General features: G+C 40.2%; 1 long non-coding RNA gene across 1 annotated transcript; it reads right to left on the bottom strand.

Moving 5' to 3' along the window:
• Positions 1 to 828: 828 nt before the first annotated feature.
• On the bottom strand, positions 829 to 13,436 carry LOC110356678 (uncharacterized). Its single transcript, XR_010466626.1, has 3 exons — positions 13,280 to 13,436; positions 10,900 to 11,005; positions 829 to 8,047 (listed from the first exon to the last, which is right to left on the bottom strand). It is a non-coding gene; the product is annotated as an uncharacterized LOC110356678 (long non-coding RNA).
• Between the last annotated feature and the right edge of the window lie 2,012 nt (positions 13,437 to 15,448).

Below are 15,448 nucleotides of genomic sequence, written 5' to 3'. Positions count from 1 at the left end.
GTGAACTCCAGCACTTAACCCTGCAGCATTTTACTATTTCGAGATTACAGCATGAGTTTCAAAATTTGTCCTGGAGAAGAAATATCCACACAAAGTTATGATGACGTTGTACGGAGCCTAAGAGTCATCCTGGAATAGAAAACAATCCAAGCAACAGTGTTTGGCTCTGGAAAGAAATTTTCCCAGAAGTTCAGGAGCAATTACCTCTCCTCCCCAAGGCTACAAATAATTCTGATCGGGCTCTCGTGCGTGGCTCCTGGGGCTGCCATACTGGATAGCCTGTCAGAATTGAATATTCTGTCCTGAACAGTTTATATTAATACCTTTTCCAACTCTGTTTTGTTCCAAAGATTACTTTCTGAAGGGGGCTGCTCCTAATAGGTAGACATGCCTAAGTACGAATGCAAGCAGACTTTGCAGTGTCTTCAACATTTACCTTCACAAGAACTACAACAGGTTAACGGATTTGCATTATTTCTTAGAGAAGTTGTGTTTTGCTGAAAAAAAACCACAAACACAAACAACAAACCAAACAAAAACAAAGAAAACCAACCACAACAAAAACCACAAACAAAAAACCACCACTACCACCAAAACCAATACCACAAACGCAAACAAAACACCACCCAAAAAAACCCAGCAGGAGTGTTTTATTACCACAGCTGACCACAAGATGGAAATCCTTTTCCATAAGATGCCTCCTGATTAGGAAAAAGACTACTCAAAAAATTACAGCCTTTTTCCAGGAAAGTGTTTTAGAAGAAGCAAAGCAGGGTTTCTCTGTTTTGGAGGCCTCATCCATTTCAAGTTCTTTCTCCATCTAGGAAAAAGAAATAGAAGGGACTTCAGAGACGAGGGCGCAGCTCCAGGGCCTCCCCCTTTGCAGCCACATCTTCCTGGCACGGTGGCAGCAGGAGCTGAGAGAGGTGGCAGCTGTGTCACCTCCAACATCCTCCCTGGCCCAGGACAAGCACAGCTCCTGGACACAGACACCAGGAGGGTTTTACCAGCAGAAATTGAGAAGATCCCTTTACCCAGGTGGATAGCCAAGCTGTCCTCAATTTAATTTATCTATCAGAAGATTAATTATAATCAGATCAGAACCCAAGTCTTTTCCTGGGAAGTTTTTCCTTTCCAAGAAGGGCAGTTTCACTCAGAAACCGCTCTGATGGAAATCCCTAGCTTGCCCTGGTTGTTCTGCCAGCAGCTCAGATACACCGGGCAGAGAAAAGCACCATCGACATGTGTTAATTGTTTAATTTGGAAAGGCAAAGGATAAAGTAAACTCTTTCTTCATACCATTACAAGGTTTTTTTAGATCTAAAAAGTCCTCTGAGGAACGGTTCCAGCCACCCAAAGCCTGGGATGGTAGAGCTCAGGGAATTCAGCGGCATTTTATTTAACTTGCCACACTGCACCCTGCACAAACAAAACCACCGGGCTGGCATCTAAATGCTAAATGCCATTTATTTTTGTTATTGCCTGTTTACAAAAATGTGCGGAGACTTGCACTGGGATGCCACTGGACATCAACAGAACTAAAAGTCTGTTCCTGTCCCCAGGGGTAGGAGATGGGTCCCTTTCCCACCTCAAAGCCACCCGGGCAGCAGCATCTCCTGCATCCCGGCGGGGAGGGCTGGATGCTGCGGGACCCTCGCCCGCACTGCAGCCGGCCCAGCTCGCTCCAGCTTGGCTTTGAACAAACTCTTGCTATGAAAGAAACGAAAGAATAGCTTCTATGCTTTTAATTATCTGATCGAGTTTCCTACTCTAAATCTAATTGAGACAACAAGCAGGGAGCTACATTTAAAAACAGACAAGACATTTGCATCTGTTTTCCTGCACGTTTTACTTTAAACATCGATGGGTTGCAACTGCTATTCAAATTATATGGAAATTGCTACTTTATACTGAAATTTCCCTTAAGCAACAAAGGAAAGGATTAGCACATGGCTCTGTTCCTTTTTTTTCTTTTATCTTCTTCTTTTCATTTTAATAAAACACGATGGCAGTGGAAAACTCTTTGATGGTTCATGAACAACACCTGTATCTTTTAATATTTTATTCACAGCAAGTTACAGAATATTTGAATCCTTTTGTGTAACTATTATGACAACAGCTTCTAGGTAAAATATCTTTCTTTATCTGAAACACTGAGTTAACTCCATTTTCACAAGACCTCTTTACCACAAAAATATACATATACAGGCTATATGGTTAAGCATGCAATGGAATTAAAGTACCAGAAATTATTTATAATTATTTTCAGATTTACATGGACCTAATCAGCTGGATGCCTTTGTAGATTCTGTCTTGTTTGCACATAACCAAGAAAAAATTCTCATGCAGTCATTCCCACTCTGTTGTTACAGAATCTTTATTATCCCATCATGTACTTTAATCTGAAGATCCCCGCTCAGCGTGGCTATCCAGAATCTGTGGAGAAAAGTAAAAGCACGGTACAAACAAAGTACTTTAAAAATAATCCCATGTAGAAACGCTGCCAGAATTAATTTGTAAAACAGTCTGTCTAAAGAGACTGACTCACAATGTTTCTATCTTGATAGAAAAGCTTTGAGGCTTCAGGGTGCTAGAACAGTGAGAAATTATCATGTCTTGACAAAATCAGATACTTTCCTGTTCTTGAAATCAGTTAATGAATTTAAAAACCTAAAACACTGAACTCAGCCACTGGGTTCTTGCGTTCCTTAAGGGCCCAGCACAGATTGAGCGAGAAACTTTCAATTCCTCATATGTGGCTTCAAAAGAGAAATGCAAACAGAATAATTAAACACAACAGCTCCTTTCTCTCACTACCAGGTGTCAGTGATCCCCACGATGGACGGCAATGCCGATCTAGAACTGCCTGCGTTACACGGGGACACAAATCCTGCTCTTGCTTGCTCACCCCTGCAACTCCACTGCATTCCGTGGATTTTTTTCTCACACACGTAAAAAGGACAACGTTGCTTCCAAACACTCGCCCTGCATTCATCGCACTAAAACGCGCACAGCAGGGCCAGCTACAATATATTCATGCAGAAGCTCTGATACTTGCACTTTTGGTTTTGTTAGTCCCACATGAATATTTATGCATGTTTCCATGACACGTCCCCTGGTTTGCATAGGGCACAGTTGTCAGCAGCTGAAAGCCATTTCCATCTGACAGCTGCTAAAATAGCTTGTTTGAAACAAATAGGTGGTCTCGGCCATTGTGCAGCGGGCAGGTGATTCAGGCTTTGTTACAAGCTGCATCTTTTCTGGCAGCTGCAGGGACAAGGATGGTCTGTTTTGCGCTGCTCAGACCTGCCTGGTGGAGGGGAGATTTAATTACTATCACTACATAATGGGTAGTTTGTAGAAGACGAAGACCTGACAGAAACAGATAGCAGGCAAACACAGGACACAAATCGCAGCCGATGAAGTAATTACAGTCCAAATAAGAGGGTATGAGCTGGCTGGGAGCAGCAGATGTTGCTGTCCATCAGCATCTCCATATAAAACATATGTTCGAATGTTGCTTGAAAGACAGACAGCAGAACATTATTTGCAGAGCTACAGGATGCTGGGGGATGCTCACAAGGGAGACTGGGATTCTTGCTCAGTTTTTGTTCAAGTCATGGCACGTTGCTTTCTCAAAACCAAAATAAAAGCATGTGTTGGGCAGGGATGAAATGAGATGGCCAAATACAACAAAAGAGAGGTACAAGTGCAAGACAGCCCTTCTGACCTGCTGCAAACACTTGTCCTCATACCACACTAATAAACACAATTATTCCACCCAAGGCTATTTCATAAGTTTGTTGGGGTTTTTTTAATGGTGTAAAAGCAGGAAATGTCAACATGTACATATTACATCCTTTCAAACCATTTTCTTGGCAACCCCCCTGTCCATTCTACCTCAATCTTCCTTCCAAAAGAGAATTTCTATTTATCTTCATAAACTTTTCATTTAAAGAACTTCTGAAACAAGTTTACCTACACAGCATCACCTTCCAGACTTCTGATGCTGTTATTTTCACCACATTTCGTTCTTTCAGCATTCTTTTCTTCTTCAAAACGTGTGAATAATTACCATTGTAAACACCTTTATGCACCAGTTAAAAAATAAATAAATAAAGCCATACTCAATAGCAACATAAATTTGGGTTGTAACTTGCCATGCAGTACTCCATCGCATTATAAACGATGAGGCGCTTGTACAGCTTCACTGCCTTTGATGCAAAGCCAGAATCAGACCTTTTCAACGTTTTCTTATTAAGCATGAATTACAAAACCAACCAAGCATGCTCGAATGAGATGGCCTTGAAGGGAATGGTGTCCAGGTGTCAGGATTTCTTTGTTTGACATTGATATAGCCTTTTAAATATTGCAGCCTTTTCTCTGGAGACATATAAAAGTCTCAGAATCTTGTTTGTTTTCAATAAAAACATCATTCTTACATAATGTCTACCTGAAGAGAGAATCATAGAATCACTTTGGTTTGAAAAGACCCTTAAGATCTCCAAATCCAAGCATAACTTAACTCTGGCACTAAACCATGTGCCTAAGAACCTCGTCTCCACGTCTTTTAAACACCTCCAGGGTGACTCGGCCGCTTCCCAGGGCAGCCTGTTCCGCTGCTTCACAACCCTTTCCATGAAGAAATGTTTCCTAATATCCCATCTGAACCTTCCCTGCTGCCACTTGAGGTCATTTCCTCCCATCCTATCGCTTGGTGCAGAAGAACAGGAGCCCATGGAGGCTCCAAGTTCACCTCAGCTCCTTCTGAGCACGTAGGGAATCTGCCCTTCTCCCAGCAGATTTTTTCCCATGTTCTGTTTATATGGTTACTATTATAATCACAATCATCGTGAATGTTTGTGCAAGTGATTAGTTCTGAACCTTCTTGGTACTTTGTACATCTTTGTTACTATTTTTGTTTTACTTGTATTTTTGGAAATAGTGAGTGTGAAAATATACCCCACTTTCCTGGAAGCATTTGTACAATATGGCTCTAATTCACAAACCTTGACATTAACAAGAAGAGCAAACATTTCTGCCTGAAATCACCAGTGAAGAACTGACCTCCATTATCCAGTCCCAGGGCTTACAAAATGCTCATCGCTGCGTGTTTGCTCAGTGTATTTTTAAAACATGCACTGTTTAAAACACGCACAATTAATATTAACAAAGACCTGTAGTTCTCACAGCAAGTGGCTGGGACAAGCGCTGCCTTCTGTCTGATGTGCAATGACCTTTTGAAATATTTTTAGGCACTGTCCTATAAGCAATATGTCTTGCACAAATTACTTCTGCCCAGATATAAAGCAACATTAACCACGAGAAGCAGAGAGCAACATGGGATGAAGTTGTGTTTGTTGAAATTAGGAGAAAAAGAAAATTAGCAGGGTTTATAAGAGGATCTATAAAGAGTATAATTTTCTCTCTTGTTTCATCTAACACACGGGATCATGTGCCATAGATAAGGACATTCACAATGGACCGAAGTGTTATGTGATTCTCCCTTTTTTGAGTATACGAAGATGACTACAGTAATTAGTTCATTGTAAGAAACAGAATTATAGAATTCGTTCTGTATTTAAATATAAGTGTTGTATCTTCCAGGGAGGAGAAAGATTAATGTACGTAACTACTAGAAGTTTTCAATCGTCATAGCACTAAGCTGAAAACTGAAGTTATAGAAGAAACCTGTGTGGAGAAATACCACTCTGTGGTGTTCAGCCAAGATTCCTGAAAGGAAATTTTAAAAAAAAAGGAAATAAAAGTCAATGTAGAAATATTTCTGATGCAGGAAGAAAATGGAGTATTGCATAAAGGATCACCCACTCTAGGTGACACTGCCAGACTATTTCCTTCCCTCTTACATCACTGTTGGGCTCCTTATTGAGCTCATTTCTTTAAAAGTCACCCACAAAGGCCCCATGGCATCCTAATGCCGCGTTCACAGAGGCTTTGCTCGAGACAACGGGCTCCAGGCTCTGCTGCTGTCCAGAGGGTGTGCTGGGCAGCTCAGAGCATCAGGGATGGCAGCCAGTGGTGCTTCCAGAGTTAGCAGCTTGTGAAGGAGTGAGATGGGCAATTTTAACATACAGGTAGAGACAGGCAAAGCCTTGCCAGCTGCTCATGTCCATCTTTCCAGCTGCTGTGGTTGTGGTCCTGGTTCTGATACCATGCTGCAGTTCTTTGTCTGACCCAGTGCTCTCTGAAGCTCACTAGTGTAGACCATGGTCAAGCTTGAAACTCTGCCACATCTAAAAGAATGAGTCCTGTCCTGAGAGGACAGCCAGAATCTCAAGGCATTAACCCTTACCAGATCTCAGCCATCTCACATGCATTTCACATAAAAATCTCTATCTGTATTCAGCTCCACAAGAGTTTATTCTTCCTTTCCTCATTAAGTGTTTGAGCCATGTTGGCATGTTCAGCCCAAAATTTGCTGCAATCACCTATTTTAATGACATATGTTGTTGAGAAAGACAGAAAACAAGCTATATAATCTAACTGATATCCTAATTAAAAAGATACACTTTTTTTTTTTCCATGAAATCAGATTGAAAGGTGTAATCTGTGGCATTTCATCTACTTAAGACTTGGACATTAAATTATTCTGGTGTAATGGTGCCACCAGCAGATGATAGTTAGAACTGGTTTTAGCTGAAAAACCTAGACAAGAAAATGAATTTGTCTTAGGTAGGTTATTTAAGCTTCCAAAAATGTAATTTTTTAAAACAATATTTTGATGAGAACATGCAAGCTAAAAATCAATTCTAAATGTGATCTATCAGTAGGTAAAACTTCATAACTCTCTATATAAGTTCCTTATGTCTTCCTCTATGTTTTATAAAGACAGGGAAGTGTTTGGGACAGTGTGGTTTTTTTTCCAACTGTACAAACTGGTGATTTTTCATGCCTGAACAACTGACAAACATAGAAGCAGTAACAACAACATCAGACTCTGAGAACTGAATGACAGGAACTCCTCGGTTTTGTTTATATGAATATTGATCAGATAAACACTAAATATCTGAGTGAAGCAAATATTTTCCTCCAGAGAGACCCAGGACTCTTGTCACTTCTGTTGCAGTGGGAGAACTGAGAGTACGTGTCTCTCCAGCCACTGCAATGACAACATTCCTGATGCTGCTGTCACCTTTCTATCCATAGCACATTTAATACTTTAAAAATAGGTCACTCCTCATTCATATTTACTTAGCGGTTTTAGGAATTTGGAATACAACCCAACCCATCCTCAGGTAGGTTTGCAAGCAGAAAGGACTCCAAGAAAAAAAGTGCAGAAGAATAGTGGACACCAAGAGGTGTCGCCCCTCAATTTGTTAGAAAGGCGGAATAAAACCCAAACACAGAACCTCGCCACTGTTCACCAGTGCTTTTTCATTCCCTGATCAAATTTCCATACCTCATGGAATCTTGGAAGGCATTATGTACTTCACATAAAAAAGAGACAGCTGGCAGTTTAGGACGGGCTAAGCGATGCTGATGCTACAAAGCAAAAATGACACAAAACTTATCCTCCCTGCAGAAAGAATCTCATGTAAAACTTTAAGGAGAGCAAGGAAACATCAGAATAACAGCTAACCCCTTTTTTACTCTGCAAAAATAGCCTTATATTTTTCTTCCTGTGACAAGGATTTCATGAGAAAAAATGCTGCTGTGTCAGCCTACAGCTTAGCACGGCTTTTTCTCCCATAAACTTCTCTGGATAATAAGTCAGTCTTCCACTGTATCACTTCCAAAACCACACCAAAAAAAGCAATAATCCATCCCCAATTTCATGTTGTGTTTTGGTTTTAGTTTGGTTTTGTGATGAAAAGCACGTAAAACATTACAAGCTGCTCAAATACTGCAGTTAGAGGAGCTTTAAAATATCTTGATATATTTTTTCCTGGTTTTCTTCAAATATAATTACACTGCAAAGAAGTGGTCCATACCATGCAGGTGTGGATTTCCTTTCATATGAGGAGCTGGGAGTTTGCAGCACCATAACTGAGCTAAACACAACTGTCCCCAGAAGGTGTTCTCCAGACTGAAATATGAATAGGGTAATACAAGAATCAGCTCAATTAGCAGCAAAAGAATTTAAAACAAGTCTTCTATCCGCTGATTTACAGGTTTTGAATACAAGAATATACATAGGAAACACACATATTCTGCAATCCTTTCCAGCCATAGCCATAGGTGTAACAGGGCTAATCTGGGGCACCTCCGGCAGCCCCGGGGGTCCCTCCATGCCCAAACCTGCAGCTCTAAGTCAATGTCACCCCTTGCGCGTCCACACTATTGCACCTGCACGTTTTATTTCACACACAAAAGGTCAAAAGCTTGCCAGCAGGCTGCCCGCCTTCTCAGACACACAATGCACCGAGAAAAAGAACTCCAAGGAGCTGCTTGCTGTAATTTCCCACAATTTAAGACTATTTATTTTTAAAACTTTTGCTGCCAACCTCCCCATCTGACTGTCGTACTCTTGCTGAATTTTATCATCAGAACACAGTAATTTATTAGAGATCAAATCCAACCAGTTATTTTATTGTCTTGGTTTTAAATACTACTCAGCCTTTTAGCTCCTCAGGGCTCTCTATAATTAATGTTTCTTTAGCAGAGGCCGTAAAGGACTGATGGCGCACAGCCTGTGTTAACCCTTTGCTGAGAACAACATAGAACCACAGTCAGGGCTGTGTTAGCAAAGGGGTCAAAACAAATGATCCACAGAATTGTTTCTATTTTGGCATTTGAAAATTACTCTTTAATAGAAGCAGGCTGAGTGTAGCCACCATCTACCCACATGACTAGAAACTGGTCTGTGCCTGCAAATGTTAATTAACAGATGGGGGGTCGCACCCACACACTGGACTCTCCTTGAAAAACAGAAATGAACCATAGAACCACAGAGCAGCCCAGGCTGGAAAGGACCTCAAGTCATCATATGGTCCAACCTTTCTTGGGAAAGGGAGACTAGATGAGATTATCCAGCTGCCTGTCCAACTGCATCTGGAAACCTTCCAGGTTGCTACTGGCCCCTGGAAATGCTCCTTTGTCCCTAGCACGGGTAAATGTTCAAGCCAACTCCTGTGGCCTCCTGAAAAAGCTCAATCCAACCTCATGAACACGGGTTCCCATCTACAGCAGCATCAACGCTTCTCTTGCTCTGCAGCTTGACCTGCAACCTCACTCTCCCCCATTTGCCACACAACCAAACAGAATGAAAACAAAACTATTTGAATAAATATTGAATTTTATTCCTACATTGGAAGATAATCTCCTGTGCTCTTTAGGTCAATATTATCATAGTGCAGAAAAGGTCAAATAGCAGGTATTTGGCAAGAAGTAAAAACGAACACCCAGTAACAGCAGCCCAATAATGAATACATTTTCCTTTAAATTTTAGCATCTTGTTGTCTTATTTTTCTCCAGCCATGTGACGTATTGCCATGAATAGAAGAAATATAACCTAGCATAGGAAAACAACGCTATTAATCAAGGTCTACTCTCAGCTGTATATTTTTGCATTAGTGAGTTTGTCATAGTTAGGAGGGCTGAATTCGACTTCAGAGCATTCCAATAATCTCTTGTAAAGCAAAACCACAGAAAAATTACTATATTTGATATTTACTTATAAAAAATTTTTACTGCAATTGGAATTCTGAAGGGGCTGCCCTAAGAAAGCTTTGTCCTTTTCGGGTGAACTATTTAAGGCAGTATCCTCGACTGAACTTCCAGCATTCTAGCTAATTTGACCATGTTTGTCTTCTACCCAAAGCACTCCCAGCAAAAATAGCTGCCAGTGCTCTTGGGCAGCTGGTGTCTCAAGAAGACAGTCTCCAGTTTGTGCAGTTCTCTTATACTGTATTTTAGGAAGACTTTTCTCCAAGTCTCACCAAACAGCTTTTAGAAGTGGCACATTTGTTTGGTGTATCTGTTAGTTTCCCACGAGTAAGAGCTTTGGGGAGACTTTCAAGACTATATTTGAATTATAGACACTGAATGAATTATAATTAAATAGGAAGACCTATGGTGTGCATAACATACTGTTAAACATTTTTGCTGAATAAGTGCCAAAAGGCATAAACTAAACCACCATAATATCAGCCTTATTTTTCTGTTATTGAACTAACATGAAATAACATAAAATTCTATTCTGAGCTATAAATTCATTATTTCAAAAGAATTTCTACCAAAGCAGGGATTCATTTATTTTTACAAATTGTATGCATATTCTATTGCACTAAATGAGTCTGAAACCTATAAACAATTTGCACTAATCTAAATGTAAATCTGCTAGTCTATGTTGGCATGATTTTTCTTATGACTATGTTACCTATTTCATAATAGTAAAGACAGGTTTAAATTAATACTTGCATTAGAGTTATGTGATGTAAACCGCTATGTCTCTGATACTTCAGCCCCTATCAGTGTGAAAATCTCATAGCAATTTAACTGAACAAAAAGAAAACCTGACTGAATAAATTGCAATAAGAGAGCAAAGCTTTATTATTCTAACACCTCCACTGGCATGCACTTTAGAGACAGGTACTTGTCTTTCCTATCACACTTTTTTGGAGCTTGAGCGGAAAAATCTGTGAAGGGGGAAATAACGGCAGATTTAAAAAAACTCAAGTGGTTTCCAGAAAATTGTATTCTCCCCCCGCATTTGCATAAGTGTCGTAGGAAAGGAACATGTCTCAACAAGCAAAGCAGCCCCAGAGTGCATCGGAGAGGAACAGGTCTTTGTTTAAAGCAGCGCAAGGCTCCTCCCGCACTTCTTTATTCTGTCAGCTTCTTGTAACCATAGAAAACTGATATACGAAACACACAGCCTGAATGGTGAGTGCAGTCGTTAATAAACAAGCTCATATGTAGTGTTGGGTGCTTACTTACCTTCCTCACTAACGGTTGGCTCATCAGGATTCTTTATGTAGTTTTGTCAGAAAATGAACAGAAGAACTTCCAAAACCAAACATTTTGCTTCCAATCCCTTGGACATCTGGTAAAAAAAAGGGTAAAGGAATAATGTATTAACATAGAAAGCATCCAGAGGTATACGCATCGTTCAAACATCGTGTTGTCCAAGATAAAAACCACAACCTATTCTATGTATTTGAGTTAGTTCCTGCCACTTTAACTCCTCCTTGGTGAGCACAATCTCTGTTTAAGCTTTCTTATTCTTCATATAATAAGACTCTTAAGTGCCAAGTGCTGGACTGACAGATAATAGTGTTACTTTTTTTCCTTGTTTTCGCTCAGTAATGCAACCACAAAGCTTTTGGAGTTTAGTCCTATCCAGTGAGAAGGATGAAACTGGCTTTGTTTTGTAACACTAAAAAGTAGTGTAAAATGATGTCATTATTTTTGTATCTTTTGTAAGGCACGAATATAAGCTCAGAACAGACAGTTAATGTAAAACGTCTATGCTGCAAGGAGCAGACCGCTGTCAGTGATCAATACTATTTACAATTTCTAAGTGCACAGTCATAAAAAATTGAGTCATGTTCAAAGGGAAAAAGACCATTCCTAACAGCTGAGCATTATGGTAAATGTAAATAAATGTACTTATGTGCCCAGTTTGTGCTGATTCTCAGGCTAGATGCGTGTCCCAGAGAGCGTGGGCCAGAATAGAACAAATCTCATCACTTCCTCCCTTCCTTGCTGATGGTCTCTGTGTCATGCAGCACAAGGACTTATTTAAGTTACTTCTTTATTAAGCAAGAGTACGCATGTATTCAGGCAAGATATATTTTCTTAAGTCAGAGCACTTAAAAACCCCCAGATTTCCACTTCTTTAAAACAGGATTTGATCATGAATCTGATTCTTTCAGAGTTTTAGAGGGACTTTTACCAGTTTCATAAACAACCCCAGAACGATCTGGATTCTGAAAAATAAAAATTAATCTTCGATCAATGATTTCAGTGGATGTTACATCCAGTGGCTTTGTCTATACCCATTCAACAGTGGCTGCTGTCAAATCCAGGCTTGCTTTCACACCGAGTGCAGTCACAAACAGGCTGGAGAATGCAAGAGTTTGTTCACCTGGAAACGCCGTCCACTATCAGAGCAACACCCATCCTGCCACAGACCGAGCCGTTGATGCTTCTGAAAGCTGTATTTTAACATATTTTGAGACATGTAAATACCTTTAAAATTACTTGTGTATTTTCTAGGAAGTTCAAATTGTTTCACCTTCTTCTCATTTACAAGTTTAAGAAGTTAGGGTCACAATATCTAGAATTGCTACCTAGCTGTTATGAGACTCATTTTTGAGTTTGAGCTCATAATAGTTGAGTGTTTATTTAACATCAGCTATTGATATACTGAGAAATTTGATGTGCTTTCATTGCCTCTCATTTCCCAATACGAATTCTCATCCTAATGCTTTACCATCGCTGATTTCTGTGCCTTGTGAAGGGGTGGAATGAAGAGCTAATTTTGTGGCGGGGATGCTGTTTGTGTCTGGTCTGCAACTGTTCACCCTCCAACAGAAAAACTTTTTGTAGTTACTTGTAAAGAAGTCACTGGACAAACTCAAGAATAAACTGCCAATAACTGTAAGAAAAATATGTACTTTCAAATTAAATATTATGAATTGTGTGTACTCATTCATGCTGCCTAATGCTATTTGTTGTGAAATAGCAGCAGGTAGTGTATTCATCAAAAGATTTAACACTAAATGGTATTGTTATGTTTAAATCACAACTATTTCTGCTTCAGAATGGGACTTTTTCCTGTTCACATACTGACAGAAGAAAACATGGTTGGATTAAGAAAAAAATCAAAAGAGAACTTTCTCCTCTTATGTCTCACAAAGGAACTTTCTTGGTTTAAGGCACAGGATGAAGTTCACTGTCAAGTGTATATTTACAAACAGAACCACTGCCTAATGCTTTGCGGTAGGAGCCGCATCCTCAGGGTGCAATTACCGCAATTATCTGTATGGATCTTCTCATCGGTAACCTTTGACTCATCTCCTACTGACTGTCAGTCTTCATCATCAAAAGGGGAAAGGAACATATTGTTTCCATTCGATCAGCTGCTTCTGAGAGAGAGAAAACTCCAGTGCTAGGACAGCCTGCCCGCCCGGACGTGCGACCTCCTGTCGCGAGCCTGTGCCTGCCAGACAGAGCAAACCCCGAACGAGCGGCACTTGGCTCCTGCGCTGTTCTCTGTCAGGAAAGGCTCCCTCGCACGCTTCTGCATTTCTTTTAGCAGTTTCAATAGAAGCAGAAAAACAGTCTTATTGTATGCGAAGTAAAGCTATATTACCTAATCTTCAAAGGTGCTGAATATCAGTCTTCAATGTGATTTGTCGGTGAGACACCACTTCTGGAAGTTGGCCGCAAAGGAAGAGACCACTGCCTCAGCTCCCATCTAACTGGAACGAACTCACTCAGCTAAGCGGATTTACTATAAACTTACACCTAGGCAAAGATGGAGCATAGTCTTACATTAACACTATTATGACATTTATCATCATACAGTTGTTATTGAAGTAAAACTCCTGTGAAAGTTTTGCTGGAGGGCATGGCATGGAGGATACAGACCATTTAGAATTATGTGATTTTAATTCACAGTCAGTAATGCTAAACAATAAAGGGATAAGTAGTTCAAAGAGCAGAACCTTTAAAATAGGATTGGAAAGTAACTACTGTAAACATTTTTATAACTTTCATTTCACAGTGAAACAGCTGATTAATTACTACAGCAGAACAATGCAAAACCACCTTTGCCTCAAAGGGAGGATAGTTTAGTTCTTCCAGCATATAGTTCTTCCAGAGAAAGGATGGCAGTTTGAAAGGTAAATTATAATCACCATTAGCTGCTACCTACTGTTTGATTAGTTGGTAATAAATGCAAGACTCTTTCTCATGAAAGCAAACAGCAATGTCACTGCTTCCTTGCATTCCTCCCATTACCTGCAAGCGTCGTTATGTGGGTGGGGCAGGGATAAAACCAATAATAGACTCAATTTGGGGAAAAAAAGAAAAGAAAAAAGCTAAAAATAAACAAATCATTTACAGAGGTAACTCAAACAGTCAGCTACCAACAAAGAAAGCAACTAAATTCTTCATTGTCAGGTGCCAATTTCAAGTGAAAACAGATTGAACCAAAACTGTCAGAAAATTCTTTACTAGTTTGTAACGATCACACACCCATAGCGCCGGCCAGAGCCCAACTGTTTCAGTGACTAACTTCAAACAATAGCTGGGCTGTGTAAAAGCACAACACCAGGGCATGATGTTTGCCTGAAGGCATACTGTGTTAATGTAAATTGCTTTCAAATGCGCATTCAGTTTCTTAAACAAAACAAAAAGTAGATATTAAACTGTGTGAGTGGAAGTTACTGTTAGAGCCATATACAACACTGTCAGCTGTAATTCAGCCATGCATTAGTGAGCTTGTATTCAGTGGGGAAGACAGCAAAAGTGGCCTCTGTTTGTGCAAAGGAAAACGTCATCTGTTTCCTCTTCCACTTGAGAAAAGCCTTAAGACTACGGAGTCGTCATCTCCTTTATGAACCTTCCAACTACCACTAGATGAAACTCCGTATTTCCTCCTTATATCCTACAGCACCACTCACACCCACAGCCGTTAGCCATGCTGCCATAGTGACTTCACATCATCCTAAGCACTGACCTTTAAGAAGTTATAAATGTTATTTCAGTTTTAATATCCCGAGTTTAATGTCCCTGGAAGTGATTAACAGCACTGGCTTAATGTCATGAGGTCCTTTCCTGTTTGTTCACCTCCTTCTGCTAACACAACTTAATCGTTACACGCCGCAACACCCTGGCTTTCTATTTCGAGTTCACTGAGATCAAACTAGTAATGAGCAGCAGCATTACTGTATCGTCAGTGGGCTTCATTGCCCCTGAAGGCAAAAGGATTAAGTCAGAGATTAATGTTGTTCTGTGTAGCATCTTCCTCACCTGTACTACGAGGCACCATCGCTGTGGTTGAGAGAGACAGTTAGGTTTTCTCAAAACAACAGTTAAACTCTCGCCCATTAATTTTTTGTCATGAATCCATGTCTGAGCTTCTGCTGCAGGAAACCCAGGGAAAAGGAACTTCCCCAACAGCAGGAATTTGAGATTTGACAGTTCAAGAAAACATCTTGGAACACTGACAAAAATGCAAATCAGCTGGAAATCCACTGTTTTCCTAATGTACTCTACCAGAATGATGCTTAGATGGTGAGTAGAGGTCACACCATGGTAAAATCTTCCATCACAGCATGAAGAGAAAAGACCTGCTCTCTGTGGTGACACTGACTGTGCACCATTTGCACACTGTTGTGTCAAAGCTGAACCTGGGGAAAAATGAAATCTATAGGTTTTGAAAAGCTCACCTTATTATGAAGGGTCTTATCACCTCTCACAGCCTGTGCACACACTTCCACTCACCTTAAAGGACTTTATAAATTAGCCTAACAAA

This window comes from Columba livia, chromosome 16, assembly GCF_036013475.1.
Source record: "Columba livia isolate bColLiv1 breed racing homer chromosome 16, bColLiv1.pat.W.v2, whole genome shotgun sequence".
NCBI lineage: Eukaryota > Metazoa > Chordata > Aves > Columbiformes > Columbidae > Columba > Columba livia.
This window is presented reverse-complemented; position numbering and strand designations above follow the sequence as displayed.